Source organism: Rousettus aegyptiacus, unplaced genomic scaffold (genome assembly GCF_014176215.1).
Source record: "Rousettus aegyptiacus isolate mRouAeg1 unplaced genomic scaffold, mRouAeg1.p scaffold_m13_p_11, whole genome shotgun sequence".
In the NCBI taxonomy this organism is placed as follows: Eukaryota; Metazoa; Chordata; class Mammalia; order Chiroptera; family Pteropodidae; genus Rousettus; species Rousettus aegyptiacus.
The window spans coordinates 80,503,570-80,519,258 of NW_023416286.1; the positions used below are offsets into that span (position 1 = coordinate 80,503,570).

The 15,689-nt window shown below is 31.6% G+C and overlaps 1 pseudogene; it reads right to left on the reverse strand.

Annotated features, from left to right (window-relative positions):
• Positions 1-1,506: 1,506 nt before the first annotated feature.
• On the reverse strand, positions 1,507-1,625 carry LOC118609596 (annotated as a pseudogene).
• Between the last annotated feature and the right edge of the window lie 14,064 nt (positions 1,626-15,689).

Here is a 15,689-nt window from a genome sequence, read left to right on the forward strand (position 1 = left end):
GAGTTTTTATCTTGACATTACCATTTACTAAATGTGTAATCCCTTTTTTTAGTTTCTTTATCTTAAAAAGAGGATAATAATTGTACCCACCTCGGAGGATTGTTTTGAGCATTAAATGAGATAAATAATGAATGTAAAGCTGTTAGCACGGTGCCTAGGACTAGACAAATTCTCAATAAGTGTCTGTTGATTTTGTTGCTGTTGTCATTGCTACAAAGCATGCAATAAAAAAATAAAAGGAAGTTTATATGGAGAGATTTATCTTAATGCCTAATCAATAGAAAATTCATTCCTTCATTCAAAAATCATTGTTGGGAGCACACTGTATGGAGCCCGTTGCTAATGGAGTGACAGAAAGGATGCTCTGTTGTCTGTATTCTAAAGTGCCCGGTCTCATGGGAGAAGCTGGGATGTGAAGTATTATTACAATATAAAATAAATGCTATAATAATAAAATATATCAAGGTATATATATTACAGCATAGTAGATGTTGGCTTTGACTTGCGAGAAAAGCTACAGAGAGAATTTTAATTGATTTATGTTTTAAAAAATAATCTAGAGATTTTCAAACTAAATGATGGGAAGAAAGAAGCCAGAAAGAGGATATTCTTAGCACAGGATTTAGCATAGACAAAAACAGGGAGGCATGAAAGGGTCTAGTCCTTCTAAAAATATAGCAAGTGCCAGGTGAGGAAGCAGGCAGGGAATGAAAGGGAGCTGGAGAAATAGTTTTGAATCCTATCATGGAAGATTTTGAGACTGAAATTCATCTTGTTGCCTCCTTTATCGTCGTCAACTCAGTCATCTTTTTACATACTGACTTTAGAGGAAAATGTTGTATAATTAATGCATACTTGTTTAATTTATGAAAATCTACTTCTTTTACTCAAAGGGAAGAATGGACATTGAATACAAAGAGATGAGAAATTCATTCAATATGTGACGAGCTTTGATTGTGTTTCTCAAATAGATTAATTTTGGCACAATTATATCTGACAATTTTAATCATCAATTGAGGAAAATAAATCACATATTGCAAGCATCTGAGACTTTACCAATCTTTCAAAATTTATTTTACCTGTATAATTAAGCCGTTACTGCATTTTGAAAAGCACTCGCCTATGGCAAAAAATGATTCATTCAATGCAGTTGTTTAATGTTTTTTAAAAGTTCCCAGTAGAGTTTATTGTCTCAAATAGAAGTAGCTCTTCTGCTCAACATCAGAACAAAGGTACACCATTCTCTATATCATTTATGATGTTACATTTATAGTGTAGTCATTTGTTGTATTTAAGAGGGGAGCATGAAAATCTGAGTACAGATTACTACCACATATACAGAACATCTTAGGTCCGAAGCAGCCAGAGATATTTCCTTCGAACACTTTGTCTCATTTGATCCTGAAATACTACTCATAGTTGTGTTGACCAGGGAACATTGATTTAACTCTAACGATTAAGCAGATTTGAGTAAGAGCCTTGATGCTACTTTTTTTTTTTTTTTAACTCCTACAACACCTGGTATTCCTAAGTAGTCTCCCATCCAAGTACTAACCAGGCCCAATCCTGCTTAGCTTCCGAGATCAGACTGGATTGGGCATATTCAGGGTGGCATGGCTGTAGACTAGATGCTACATTTTTAACAGGCTCTGGTGGGATGTACCACACTGGTCCTGGAAACATATTTATGAATATTTGAAGGGGGAAAGATTCAGCTAGTTCTAACACCTTTATTTTAAAATACAAGAATGGGAAGGGAAATGTGGAAGGTATTCAGTCATACAGCAATCCATGTCCTCCTTCGTTGAAAGTAACATTAATAAATGAAGACTATCATAGACAAGAGTGTGTAAATATAATTCTTCTAAACAATATGAAGGGAGAAAAAGTTTGAGAGTCCCTAGCATGGAGTGTAAATTTAAGTACTTGTGTTGGTTCCACAATCCACTAGAAGAATAAGACACCGAGGAGCCCAAACAAATAAAAACAACTCCATGATTACTTATGTTAGAAAAATCATATGTGATAATTTTTTTTAATAAAGTTTTATTTTTCTAAGAGTATTTAGTATTTTGCAGGACTTGTCTTCTGTTTTTCATCAGGTTTTCTTCTGTAACATCAGTTTGATTAACTACTTAAACCTCTTAAAAGTTGGATGTTTGAAGACCAAAATGGCTGCCTATCTATAGCATTATTTCTAAAAAGAGAATTCAAATTGTAAAGGGACAGACACATATTTAAGAACATGCAGCAATTGTTCACATATTTTTTCTCAAAATTTTAATTTTCCCAATTTATCAATTCAATTTCAAATGTTACAAAATTACATTTTTGTTTTACAGGTAACAGGATGATAGCAAGAAATGTATAAAAATAGATAAGGAATGCAGCAATGACATCATGTAAAACCAATTTTAATACAGACCCAAACAGATATTCTGGATTTGTTAGTAATAAGATGTTCTATGTTGGACCAAATGGTTGGTAAAAGTGTTATACAACCCAGACCTTAAAAGTATCATCCTCATATCCCATACATGTCTATACTTTGGAAAATTCAGTTTATTAAGTAGTCATAAAATCAAGATTGTTTTTAAAAGGTTGGCATACTGGTTTCTCAATCACTAGTAAATTGATTTCAACCTTTTTTTTTCTCTATGTGAACAGCAAGCCTGAAATGTATATAGCTTATGAGGTATATCTTAATAATAAATGGACCCTCTTTCTTCAAATGGCAGAAGGATGAGGCTCACTGAATCTCTTCTTCATACCCAAAGAGAAGGAAAAAACAAAACAAAACAAAACAAAACAGTTTTAATGTGCTGTACTGTCTTAGCAGATACTGACATTGGAAAGAGCGCCAGAACTAGTTTATTAACTATAGAAACATATCGGTTCATCGTTTAAGTAATTCTATTACTTTAGTTCTTTATAAACTTAAAAGTAAAATCAGCTAGTTTAGGAGTCAGAAAAGCTTAATAGGTGAATTAGCAATATGTGTGCATTAAAGTCATAAAAAGTTCAAGCTGGTCTTGAGATGGCATTTACAATTCTGACAAGGTTTAATCAATCTTTTCTTACATACTCCATATGGTCTAATTAGTTTAATTTTAAGTTTTATATTGACTTCTAGCAATGGTTTTATACCGCTGTAGGTGTTTTTGACTAAGATCCTTCTTTAATTTAAATATTCAACATACTAATTAAAGCGACCACATATATATCCACTGATAGCTATGATATATAGTATTTTCAGCATTAAAATTAATAGTTAATTATATGCCTGCATTTTTAATTGCATTTTTTATTATGTGCTTCCTATACAGTTACCTCTCACTGAAAATAATTTTCGTTGAAAAAAAAGCCTTCTAATACAATTTAGCAATTCTGTCAGTTTTGCAGGTAAAATAGGTACATAGATGTTAAATGCACATTCAAAATTGGTACTTAACTGAACCCGACAATGGGATCTATTTTAAGTATGAGTGTTATAATTATTTAAAGCTCTGTACATTTGGCATTTACTGTGTGAACACATGCCCTTCGCAGTGCGAATGTTTCCTCTGAGTGGTGTATGAGTACTTGTTGATAAAGCTTTGGTGGCACTTAAGCACCTAATAGAGGTTTGGGGTACAGAGACGATGAAGTGTTTTAATGAATCATGAGATTTTTAAAAGTAGCATTGATGCTAGGCTTTATATTTGTAAAGTGATTTGCATTCTCATTTTCAGATAAGAGAACTTGAACCTTAGAGTGGTCAAATAAATCATGAATGACTACTTCAGAGAGTGAATGCAGAATAAAGTGTATTTCCCAGCACACCATTTACATAGAGATGTTTCTAAAGTGAGGGAATTTAATGGGGTAATAAACGCCAAAATGTTCCTGTATTCAGTGAAGTTTTATCAAAAGTAGCTTAAGTAATTCTGGATCAAAATAAATGTTTTCTTGGTGGTAGGTACCCTTATGAGGCATTTGTTCTAGGCTAGCCAGATCCATCTCTTCTCTACTGAGTTAGCTAACAGGTACAGAACATTTTTCTTTCGATAATTTCGGTAATAATGTGTCATGTTTTACGCTTGCCCTTAAGTTAGAACTCTATTCTCTGAATTTTGAAGGTTCAGAAATTTGAGATCCAGATTTCCCAGGGAAGTCTCTAGTCTGGAATTCTTGTTTCAAACAGTACACATGTACAAATGATTAAGTTATATTAGACAATTAATTTATAATGATGGAATATACCTTTTTAGAGTCTAAGCATTTTTATTAAGAGGATTTTGATGTTTACTAAGGGTCAAAAAATGTACTTAGGTGTGGGCACCAGAACAATCCTGGCCTCTCTTAAAGAGAATCCTTTATTTCTGGAGCAATATTTCCTTTTTAAGAACCTGTAAAATAATATGATTTTTTTTTGGTGCATTTGAAACCTGAGATTCATAGAATTTGTGGGTAATTGGAACATTTGAATTATCTATTCCTTGATGGATACTTTTAAACCTATTTTACAATAAATCTTTATATAAGTAGATATTCAAAACTATCAGATATGTCTTTTGCTTAGACCATGTAGAATAAACAAGAATGAAGATTCTCAAGATTTACTGATGAACTAATTAAATTATTGGTGTGATCTGTTTAATGTTATATAAGATCATCCAACCAATTTTAGTTTTACCATCTAAAAAAGGGGACTTCTAAAATGTGCTTGTTTCTGAGATATATTGGTTTTTCTACTTTTATTTATATATGCATACATATACACTTCAAATTTTGATAAAAGTTAAGAACCTTAAAATTTTTATTATCATGGCCTCATTTAAGTGACTATTAACTGTTTATGTTAAGAATATCATTAGCTATGCCGCAAAGATTAATATTCATTCTAGAGTTAAATAGCAAAAAAAAAGAATGTTTAAAAATTTATAAATAAATTATAAATATTAATAAAATAGAATATTAAATATAGAAAATATTTGCGATGATGTTAATTGAGAAAATCTGGAAACACAGACACACAGACACACATATACAAATAAATGCACCTATGTCCATGCACAGGGACATGTATGTCTCAAGTCTGCATTGTGTGACTATAAAAAGGTTGAAAAAAATATGCCAATATATAAAGCAGCTGTCATCCATAGATGGTGAGATTATTGGGCTATCATTCTGTATATGGCATGTAACTGCTGCTGCCAAGATCCTAAATATTTAGTGAATTCACATTCAGGAAGAAGAATTATCTTTATATTGTCTCGCTGTCCCCATCTGCTCCACTTTTTCTAAAGAGAAAAGCAAAAAGACAGATGTATGAGCAGGAACCCACTCTAGAAACATTAAATATTTAACAAAACTTGGATGCCAAGTAATTTATATAGAAATTTGCAGTTTACATGGCTTATTTCTCAGTTACATTTTTTTTTCTTTTCCTTGTGTGGATAGGCTTTTAATTATATTCATATGAATGCATTTACTTTATATTAAACTTTATTCTTAAATGACACTTTAAAGTAATTTTAATTACCATGGATACCACCATTTCCTAATCATGTATATGTTACTACAAGGTATATTTTCAAGATCATAAGGTTTTTTTTATTAAATAGATATACTAATATTTTAAAATTCTATGAAAATATAAAATTACAATTGAACTTTAATTTTAAATTTACATGTCACAATTTCCTTTGTCCAGATTTCTTCTTCTTTAGATATTCACTTAGGTATGTATTTTACATAGATGACAATCTATTTGACGCATATGTTACATGGATAACTATTTTATACTACTAAAAATAAAAATTTTAAGAAACAGAAATCAGACAAAGATTTAAAAAGAACACAAATGTGCAGATTTTTGCAATCATTTTTCTCAAGTAAAATCAGATTTAATATTGAGATTATTGATAACCAAATGAACACCAATGCATGTTCCTGCTACATAACTATGTTTTCCAGAATCAAAGTCTATCTAAAAAATATGTTTCATGAAACTATTGACCTTAAACAAGTAGCTAGAATGGTTTATTCTTGAACAATGAAGAACTGCAACTGGCAAACCACACCGAAGTCCAGAAAAACAAAGGAAAGAAACACTCTTGTGTGGACTTGCGAATGAAGAGTCTATTGGAGAAAACTGGAAGTTCTTCCAACGTATAGTGACTTTTCTTTGGCTCGACTACAGCAGTCTCCCAGTGTTTGAGCTGATCCTGGACAAGAAGGTATCTTTCCTTTCTTCTGCTGAGGTGGTAAAGTAGTATCACTTCCTGTTGGGGATGCAACGTACCACCACTCCTGTTGTGGTCAGCAGAGTATGTCAAGTGACACGTATGTGAAAGTTCTCTCTTCTAGCCTCCTGAATTCACTTTAAGTGATGTTTTTGGCTTTGTTTTCCACACAGCAAATTTTAATAATTGAAATTTATATATACTGAGGATACCAATAATATATTGAGTATTAACATTTTTATGTTAACAGTAAACTCAAAACACAGATTTCATGAAGCAATCTTTATAACTATTTCCATTGAAAACTGATATCACCGTCACTTAACATTTTCAGGTATAGGAAAAGCAGGATCGACGTTGAAGGCCATGGGTTCTAGTTCCCTTTACCCAGTAAAAATAACACTATACCTGAAAAGCAAATCTGCAACCAATAAAGAGGCTATAAAATGCTTCTATTATTGATTCTTTACTTTCTATTAATTCAGAGAATGTAGTATACTATTTAAAAACATGGGGTTTGAAATCGAACGAATTGGATTTACGTTTGTGTTATACCATTTATATTTTACCTTGAATACTTTAAACTTCTGAAAACATTAATTTCTGTCTCTTTAAATTTTTTGTTAATATATGTCTATAACTATATATAGTAGCTCATAGTTCATACCTTTAAGATTGGTAATTTAGAAATTACCAACTTATATGTCATTTTTTATGTTTGGTTCCAGAACTGAGTTTTTTTTATTTATTTGTTTTTACTTCTATCCTCTTGTCAAATAAAAATATTCACATAAAACGAACATATCGTAATATCTCAAATAGTATTTTTCACACTGTTGTGCAAATTTTTAATAAAAACTTTATAGATTAAAGACATTTTTAATAACTTAAAAGTATTGGTTTTAAATTGTTATCCTTAGTTATTTTTGGCTTTTATTATCCATATTTCCTTAAAAATATGATACTATTCTTTTGTTTTGAAAGTATAAACATTACTCAAGTCATACATTATCTATAGGAGGCAAGCAACTCCTTGGTCACTGGATTTACTTAACCCATTTCTTAAGATGGTACAAAATTCTATTTTGTCTATTAAATTAATATTCTTTATTATAATATCACAAGTCAACCCTAATCAACCCTAATAAATATATTATATATATTTAAGCTTAGGGTTGATGTATATATATGTGTATATATATGTATATATATATGCAGAAATTGAGAGCCAAGGCTTAAATATACATATATATATGTATATGTGTATACATACATATACACACATATATAAATAGACATATATGTATATGTGTATACATATATACACATATATAAATAGACATATATATGTGTATATATATACATACATATACATATGTATATATATATGCAGAAATTGAGAGCCAAGGAGGATAAACACATACTGTTTGGGTGATTTGGATATTGAGGATGGAAAGGGAAAATTAGGCTGCTAATCATCAAAGAAATTAAAAAGAAGGAATGACAGCATGAATATTCTGAACTTGTTTACAAGTAAAAGTCATAGTTGTTCAAGAATTAAAAAATATAATAGGCTGCTGGGAAGAGTATTGAGTTAATTTGCTGGCTTTCCTGATCTTTAAACAAATAGATAGATACTTGTTGGGGATGGTATATGGGGAATTTAAGCTTGATTAAATGGCAGATCTAGATGATCTTAAAAGCTTCTACATTCTTGTATGTAACCCTGCACATGACTGCATGTAACTCTACCCTCCAGCCTTCATAACGAATTATCTCAAAAGCAGGAAAACATATCTTTCAGCAAAAATCCTGTCCTTGTCCTTGCGTAGGTCCATTTTTCATGTTGCTCTCCATGTTGCTGCCAGACTAATCTTTCCAAAACATTAATCTGATTATGTCACCATCCTTCTATCCTCCAAATGTTCGCATTCTACAGTTTTCCTGCTTATAGTACAAATGCGTACTTTAAAGCATACTTGACAAAGATTCACCATTAAGGATTCAACTTAAGATTCACCATTTTTTTTTTTTTTACCATGCCATATGCCCTTATTCCATCCATGCTGTACTCCACACCATTTGCCAAACTTGTCACATTTTCCAAACCTCAGTGCCTTTGCTAGAATGATTTCTTCTTGCATATTAGGCGAATTCAAAAGGATTCCCCAGTTCATTTACAGAATATCACCTCTCTGGGAAACTTCCATGACCACAGGCAAAGTTAAGTCCTTCTTTTGTGAGCTCATTAATACTCAGTAAGTGTCCTCTTTATAGCACTCATTGCACTGTAATTGTTGTGCGTTTATTACCTTACTGAAATATGAACTTTTGGAGAGTAGAAAATTAAAAAAAAAAAATCTTTGATTTATTTCTTCAGAAGAAAGATTTACATATATAGTAAGCGCTCATCTAAATTCTTACTAATCTTCCTGTGTTTTGCTGTTTTGTTGTTTTACATAAAATTAGAATTTTATGTAGGCAATGGCTATATATGAAATGACTGTGACAGTGTAATATATAGGTCAAATTTGAATTTGTGGGTATCATATAGGCAATCAAAGTAGTTGTGTAAGTTAAAGTGGAATTCCTTTTAGCTTTAGGTCAAATGTATCCTTGGGGACAAATCGAGTGACTATTCAAGCAATAGAAGGCTGAATACACAAGATACTTGTGAATGTTTGCTAGAAGTAGTATATATACTTGAGATAGGGCACAGGAAACGTTGATAAACAACAAAGCAAGTTAGTTTCTTCTAGAAAAGAAATATAACAAATTAGGAGATAAATGAGATCATTGTTGAATGAGATCATTTTCATAGGCTAATCTGAAAAGATTGTATTTTATTTTGATTATCTATCAAAATAAATCATCTAACTGTCTATTATCTATCAATCTATCTAATCATCCATCCATCCACTCATTCATCATCTATTTATCCATCTTTATCAAATTATAATTTTTAATTATGATTTTTATAGTTCTTGGTGTTCTGGATAAGCTGCTATTATAAAGTTCAAAGAGCAGAAGCTAATATATGTTAAAATTTAATTTCTAGCTCATTCCTGAAATGGTTTGATTATATTAACAGTGGTTTGATTATATCAGTTATCCAAGATCCTCGTATCTTATTAATTTGAGGCCCTCAACACATTGCTTCCATTTCATAGTCAAAGAGAAACCAAAATTTCATTTATCAAATCTATATTTCAACCATAAGAAAGGATAGAAGAACCGTTGAAAGGGATACTCCTGCCCTTTAATGATTCAGCTTAGAAGTTGAACTCAGCACTCCCTGTTCAGTTCCATTAGCCTGGATTTAGTCATATGGCTCAATAATGCTGATGTTAAGGCTAAGAAATGCAGTTGTGTGGCCATGTATGCAGCCACAATTTAGTGTCTTTATTAGTTAAAAAAAAAAGAAGGACATTGTGGGAAAATCAGTTTCTGATTTACCAAATAAAACTAAATATTATAGATGGATCATTAGGTAAGTTTATCTGTTTCTGAGGAGCTATAGGGATATTTAAAAATTATATGAATGTAAATGCTTACCTAGTACATGGAAGACATATATAACACATTTTGAACTAATAAATGAGTGAATAGCTTAACCATCAAGGACTGGGATAAAATTGACAAAAACAGAGTACATCAGACACAGACTTAATTCAGTAAACATTTATCGAAGGACTATAGATCAAGATTTCTGTTAGGCGCTGGTTTAACAAACATAAGTAAGACATAGAACCAAGGAAGAAATGTCAAACTAATTTTGTTAAAAATGTAGAAATTATAAATATTACTGAAGTCTTAAATATCGACATCGCAACTCCTCTGCAGGATTTAAACACTGTCAGCTTATCTTCATGAAGAATCACAGTAAGTGTGCTGGGATGCCTGCACCACTTTCTAGCTTTTTGTAGATCCAAAAAAATATCGTTAACCAAATTCATGAATCTGATGTGCAAGCACAAGGTCAGCGGATTTCTTTGCAATAGAACATTCTTGGAACACAGACCTCAAGACTCAGTAGTGACATGAGAAATTTCTTTTCTCTCTAGGAAACTTTTGCAGGAAGGCAAATCACAATAAAATGTTTATTTGATGAACATGGAATCTTAAAACTGCATGAGTTAAATTAAGTTTTTAATATATCTATAATAGTCAAATATATCTACTTTACCAAAGAAGTTTCATCACCTATGGACAGGACTATTTGTAAAAGCTTCTCCTACAAATGATTCAGAAAAAGGTTCAATCCTCATTGAACCCTTATACTATTAGTTTTAAATCAAAACAGCACTGACCAACACTGTGCCACTCCAAACTCAGCTCTGGGTTTCTGATGGATATAGATTTTGCTTATATCTTCCGTTTTTTCTAGCAGGTAACTACGGAATCATCTTATTTTTTTCACATAATTTTGAATATTTTAAAATCTTACTGTGTTAATTTTATCATTAAAATTTATTAACATTTATTAAGTGGTATAGTAGTATATCGCTCATGTATTTAAAGTAAAAAGCAAACTGGGCAGAATACTATAATGTACAATAAAATACTACGGTAACACAAAGAGAGAAATATATTTGATTAAGGGCATCAAGTAAAGCTCTCTATATAAGCAATTATATTTAAACTGGGCTTTGAAGGATGAATAAGATTTCAAAAGTAGTGAAAGGGTAAAGAGCAATTTAGATCAAGAAGTCTGTGCAAATAAAGAAGTAATAAAAATTACAAGGCATTTTTACAGAATCATAAGTAATCCGATATGCCTAGAGGGTAGCAGCGTTTTAATATAAAATGACATTAGAAGAAAATTATAATCATGTGTGATAATTATATCATTTATAATTATTATCATATTTATAATAAAATATCTTTATAATAATAAAATACTTTTTGCTATTATGATTTTAATAATGATTCAGGACATGGATTTGTACTAATAATAGATCTAGATCAAGGAGGAAAGACTACAGAATCGAGGAATTAAACGTTCTCAATGTGTGAGACAGAAAAAGCAGAACATTAACACAGAATAGTCCAACCAGCCAAAGAGCCATTTTACCTATCTTCAGACATTACTCAGTAAAGGATCTGGAGTTTCGCCTTCTCTTTTTCCCCTCTCTTCATTTAGGTAGGCTTCCTGAACAGTGGCATGTTAATAGAAAACATTTTTTTCTGGATCTATCGTATATAATGGTCTTTCTAACAGTATAAAATGTGTTGAAGCTAAAAATAATCATCCTAAAAAGCAGACTTTAAGTCTCTCCAATAAAGGCAGTGCTGTTTCAGCACACGAACTCCTAGATCTGATATTAAACACTTAGTAAATGAAACTCCTCTGGAGTATCTTATCAAAACAGCAGCAGAAGTCGCCTGTGTTGAGATGTTCTGGCCCATTCTTTATGCAAAGAAAATACTGTGTATGTGGATAAGAGAAAGAGGCAAATAGGAATATAGACTGAAATGGCCAGTGGCTCTGTTTTGACTTATCTGATCAACTGACTGTAAGATGACCCACTCTCGGATACCTCAACAAAGTTTGTCTGGCTGGAGATTAATGCTGTAAGATTTTTATCCATAAAAAAAGGCATGAATCACTTGTAGTTCTGAAAGCTTGAATATAGCGTTGTCTCGGGCTGATTTACTACAGCTTCAGGAATACCACCCTCAAGTATTGAACTTCCCTAGGAATCTCATTTTAGCAAAATACAAAGGAAAACTTGCTTCGAGTATATATATATTTTTTTAAAGGAGCAATTCTACTAAATAATAGATATTGGTTTTTAAAGGTTCAGGTTCATTTGTATCCACTTAAATATTGAGGATAGAGGAAACCAGAGTCCTTGTCAAGGAGAAGAGACACTTCATAGACCTTTTCCAATTTTATATGGCCTACACCCTGTTTCAGAACCGACAAAACAGAACAGAAGGAACAGAAGACGTAGAGAAAAAGTTAAAAGCTAAACAATTTTTTTAAGTGGTCTTTAATAAAAAGGACCACATAAATTGATCTTTAGACTCCCAGACAAATCATCTGAGGTTATTCTGTTTCTTGATATTTCACCCACATATGCAAAATCTGCATAATATGAAGGAGAGATTGAAGGAGTTAGACAAGGGTGTTAACTGTAGATGATGAGTCTGGAAATCAAATAAGCAAACATGACAGAGGTTCTTTAGAGAGCTGGAGTTTTCAGCACTAGCTCTGGATAATAAATGCTGTATCACTTCATCAAATCATTCAATAATGATTTCTTGATCATTTCCTCTTTCAATAGAATGACCTTAATTTTGCTACATTTATTTCTTTGTTTACTACATAACAGCTTTAATCACCGAGTTTTGGGTCATACTCTTAAATCCATTCCATTTTTAACAGGTTTACTCGTATGGCTATGGCTGTAAGGAGTATGTTTACACAACACTTAACTGTTTCCTTAGGAATCAACACCTTTGGTCACACCAGCAATGCAGTAAATAAAAATCAGAAGAGGAAATTGCTTCTTTATTTATAGGTTTATGATGGAAGGAGTGGTACTAACTCATTAGGATACTTTAACTAATAATGATAAGCCAACATTACTGAGTACTCAGGCTTGCTAGGAATAATTCTAAGTGTTTTGTTTTTAAAGTCACAAAAGTCCAGTTAAGTATTATTACTGTCAAAATTTACCGATCAGAAATATGGTCACTGGGATTTTAAATAACAAGCTCCCAGTCAACAGAGCCAAGAGATGGAGCTGAAAAATTAAAACCCAGAGGTTCTGAATTATAAACATAACTCATAATGAAATCTTCCGACACCTAACACTTAATTCTGAAGGCAATTTTATAAATAGAAAGGCCTTAAGATTTTTCACATATAATTAATGTTTTCATTTGAAATACCAGTTTAGTCTCAATAAAAAGTAGTCTTAATCAATTTCAAGGCAGTAAGTGCCACTGAATTTTAAATTTGTTTATGTCTATCATCTTTTACTATTCAAACAATAACTATAATGCAAGTTTTGAGAAAAAAAGTATCATTTCTGTATGTGGCTACTTCAACTACCCAAGAATTTAATGCAACTCATCTCCTTACCACTAAGTTTCTTGTTTTTGGATGGCCTTTTTTTCAATTGATTTTATTTACTTTCAAAGTGACATTTCAACAGAGGTATCCACTCTCCTTTCTACTCTCCTTTTGACATTTTTGTGACTTAGAGTGCAAAGAGCCGCTTGCCAAAGACTTGCTAGATTGATGTTGAGAGGAAAGAAAAAAAAAATCTGCAGATAGCAGATGTTTCTTTTCTTCTTGTTGTGCCTATTACTTTGAAAAAGTGACACTGCTTAAAAACAGATTTTAGATATTCTGTCTTTTTGGCAACAAGAGTGAATGTGTTGCCCAACGAGCAGAAGTGTGAGTATTGTTTAAGCAAGCAATAGAAGATGGAGGATGGAAAAATGAGTAAACTCAGTAATGCTTTTTTTCTCCCTCAATGAAAAATTTAATACAGAAAATCTCTAAGTTGACTGGTTGAATACCTTAGATATACATTTCACTTTGACTTTGTCTAGGTATGGCTAATACTCTAAATAATACTTGAACTGATCTATTTTTATTATTTTCTTTCTTATTCAATAAGTGGCAAATAGAAATATTTCAAATGTCAAACACAACTGTTTATATATACATACATATATTTTTTAGGGGGAAGGGAAGGAGGCAAATTTTCAAAGTAATAGATAAATAATTTAGCCAAAGAAAATTATGAGATTGTTACTATCATCACAGAGACATCAATTAGGTTTCTGTTAATACCTAGGGGTCTTATGCAAATTCTTACCTGTGTCTGAGCAGGGCACAAAATTCACAACTGAATTCCATACCCCTGAATTCTATAACCTAAAGCATTTATCCAGAATTTTTTCAAAATTTCCTGATTTAATATTCTCATGCAAATTTCCCATCTTTATGTTCTGTCCACTTCAAGATCCAGAAAGTGGACTATGGATGGCAAAATCATTACCAATTCAAGACTAACTTTCAGAGGGACATTTCAACAGAAGTGTCCACTTTCATTTTACTCTCTGACATTTTTGTGACTTCAAAATTTCTTAAAGAAAATGCAAGAATGCCAGAGTAAGAGTCATGATGCACCTAGTATACATCTTTCTTCAGATTCTTCCATCTTCCCAAACTTATCACATGAGAGGCATTTTGTCTAATAGATTGAGTTGGGTTACAGACACCATTAAAGCCAAAATGTCATCTGTGTTTAAGAGAGGTTTGCATATAGTATAGTCTCTTTTTCCATTTGCCACCTAATTAATGAAAATATAGTTGTTGGTTAATTAGGACTGTTGTTATTTGTCTTCTTCTTCTTCCTCTTCCTTATTATTTTTGTTGTTGTTATTATTAATTAATCTTTTTAGGTTATATAGCAGCATTAGAATGGCTCTTTTCTTTAGGTATAATCCTGGCAAGTAAAAGTGCAATAACTTTTGAAACACTGATTATCTTCACAAAAGTTGCTACCCTTTTTGAATGCAAAGATGCTTTTGGGAAATAGTGGATATTTTTTTCATATAGAGCCCATGATATTATGGGAAATAGGAAGTGAATTGCCAAATATTCTCATATTAAAAACCCAAGAAAAAACATGGGATTTTGGCAACATTATGCAAAATCTTGTGCCAGAAAGGAATAGAAATGTAATGAAATACAATTTTATTGAAGACAGGAAAAATGTCGGTTTGCAAATTAGTTTTTAAAATATTTCAAGTAATTTTGGTGCAGTATTGTTTAAAGGAAAATCTTTGACTAATCCTACAACTTGAACAAAGCACCTGCCATCTTCATGATTTCTGATCTCTAGTGAAAAATGATTGTGCCTATAAGAAATAAGAGAATTCTAATTTTGCAGACTAAGAATGGTTTCCAATGTTCTCAAGAAAATGAGCTAGCAACACCATACCTATAGTAGACAAAGCGACAATCATTATACGATGCTCAATAGCAATACAATGGAACAGGGAAATAAAAGCAGAAGTTAATTAATGAGACAACAAATGTTTCTCTTTTTGGTGCATTAAGGTAGATTAGACCTTCATTTTAGAATCAATAATTCTATCAAGGTTTTGTTTGTTTGTATTTTAAACAATTGGGTAGTGACAGCCCTGCTGAGGGTAATACCATACATTTGGAAATAAGACAGGTAACGGCAAAAGTGATTATTTAGAAAAACAAGAAATGAGAATATATTTTATTCTAGATTAATGAAGCGAGTCATATCAGATGTGTAAAACATCTATCATTATTCATATAAATCGCTGTGCTCTTTTATTTATCCTGCTACTCTGAGGATCACAAGTAATTATGTCTATTCTATACTACTAATATATACTGTGGGATTATAAAATAGAAAATGTAGAAAAATGATATTTCTATTTTTGATAAGATAACTTCTT